We start from the raw sequence: 2474 nt of genomic DNA, 5'->3' as shown, positions 1-2474 counted from the left end.
GGTAATTTCTTCCTATCAGTCTATCTCTTCTGCATTGCTGAGTAAACAATGATCAACCTAAAGCATGTGGAAAACAAAGTAAATAGAGACTCAAAACAAGACAAAATGGGAATTGTGAGGTCAGTCTTTCAGCTTCAGGTTGTGGCAACCTTTTTAAGGAGTTTGCTTTGGTTCCCCAGTATCCCTATTTCAACCACACATATTTACTGATAGTTGTAATATGGTATTAATAATTTGTATAGGAAGAAGATGCCAGCATTTCCAGACATGGAGTCCAAATAGTTTATTCTTCATTACCAAAGAGAAGTTTAGCCGAGGTCAGAATTCTGTGAGCAGAACTGAGCTGGGCACAGAATTAAGAGCCTGAAAGAAGTTCTTTTTTTTATTTTTTTATTTATTTATTATTATTATTATTATTATTATTATTATTATACTTTAGGTGTTATGGTACATGAGCGCAATGTGCAGGTAAGTTACATATGCATACATGTGCCATGCTGGTGCGCTGCACCCACTAACTCGTCATCTAGCATTAGGTATATCTCCTAATGCTATCCCTCCCACCTCACCCAACCCCACAACAGTCCCTGAAGTGTGATGTTCCCCTTCCTGTGTCCATGTGTTCTCATTGTTCAATTCCCACCTATGAGTGAGAATATGCGGTGTTTGGTTTTTTGTTCTTGCGATAGTTTACTGAGAATGATGATTTCCAATTTCATCCATGTCCCTACAAAGGACATGAACTCATCATTTTTTATGGTTGCATAGTATTCCATGGTGTATATAGTTCTGAGGAAAGTAAAGCAAAGGAGGGAGGTTTCTATCAATAGCTAATGTGTTCTCTATACTACTGGTAATCCTGAGCATACGCATGTGCTTATTCTGCATTTAAACTTAGCACTGGAGCCCACCTCCCTCTCTTTCTGCTGCAGGGGCTAAAAACAACTAATATTTTGTGACAACCTGTCACACTTTGTGCTTGTTTGAACAGGGATAAAACTATTACCAACCTGCCTCCTGGGCTGAGAGAGGAAATTACCACTGACATGTAAATCCCATGGAAAGTATAAGCTATTAGAGGCGAAAGGAAAGTGCTAGCCAAATGTTAAAGAAGACAATGAGGAAAGAAAAAGAAAATCCTCTTCTCATTGCCCTCAGTAAATTGGAATCTACTTTATTTAATTGGTGAAGATAGTTTCACTGTCTGAGCATCTGACTATAATCGCTTTACTACTGACAAATCTGTAAAAAGATAACTTTATCGCATTAAAAATATCTTATCACTATGACTATGACACGAACGCAATGGGGCAGCCACACTTCTTATTTGATGAATCCAATTTGGTTTTTATAAGGCAAATTTTTACTGGCAGATAAAAGCACTTTAACATGAACTGTAATATACGAGGGCAATGATATCTGGAACATTTCACCCCACTGAAAGTTTACTGCTGTGGAGATCCAAGCAGCTGACCTAATAAACTAGAGACTTGCAAAATTCGTTCTATAAAAGTCCAGGTTTTTACAGCTACACTGTTTTTTCAATTCCAAATTCAATCATGACACATAATTGTTGCTAAAATCTCTCTCACACACACTTTTGACTACTGTACTGTTTTGTGGAAAGATCACTCTGAATTCTTAAGTGAAAATAAGCACCTAATACCACAAACACCTAACAAAATGTTGATGCAATGTGCCAGTAATGAGCTATTAGGTTGGCGCAAAAGTAATTGTGGTGTTTGCTGTTTAAAGTAACCTGATCTCCCCACTATTCATCCCACAACCCTTCAGCCCTGTCACCTTCTCCTGCTCTGAGTGCTTTAACCAAGCTGAGGACATTTAACATTCAGCCTTTTTTCTGGGAGTCAGTCCAGTGTCTTCTACCTTCAAGACAGGAGATTTCTTTCTGTATCAGAAAAATGAGTGAAGTTTTATTAATGAAGAGAGACTTTTAAAAATAAATAGTTCTCAAGTATTTGCTTATAACGTTTGATGATATTAATTTTGCTGTCAAGTTTAACTTTTGTGAAATCATCATTGAATTAAAAATTGGGAGGAAAATGCTCTCATTCCTTAACTAAAATGTTTACAGCTCTCATGTTCGACATGTTAGGATAATAAAAACAAAATGACTGTAGTATTTTAGCTGCCCCAGAACAGTTACAATAAAATGTTAATAATAAATATTTTACTGTAAGAATACTATTTCTATACTCTGTTCCTAATTCTATGAAAAACATATATTGTATAAAGAGCATTTCAGTTATTAGTATATTTCTTATTTTACTATTGTTAATCCACATGGTATATTTTTGTTGAAAAGTCATAATTTGGAAAAGAAGCCTTAAAATATATGATTTACCAAAAATATTCATATTATCCTATATAAACGTTCAAAGTCCTCTAAGCAACGTATTAATATTTTCTTTTTTCCATATCAAAAGTCTGAGATTGGAGAGGGTGCAATTTGC

The sequence above is a fragment of the Pongo pygmaeus genome, chromosome 5 (assembly GCF_028885625.2).
Source record: "Pongo pygmaeus isolate AG05252 chromosome 5, NHGRI_mPonPyg2-v2.0_pri, whole genome shotgun sequence".
Taxonomy (NCBI): Eukaryota; Metazoa; Chordata; class Mammalia; order Primates; family Hominidae; genus Pongo; species Pongo pygmaeus.
Note: the sequence above shows the minus strand (reverse complement) of the source record.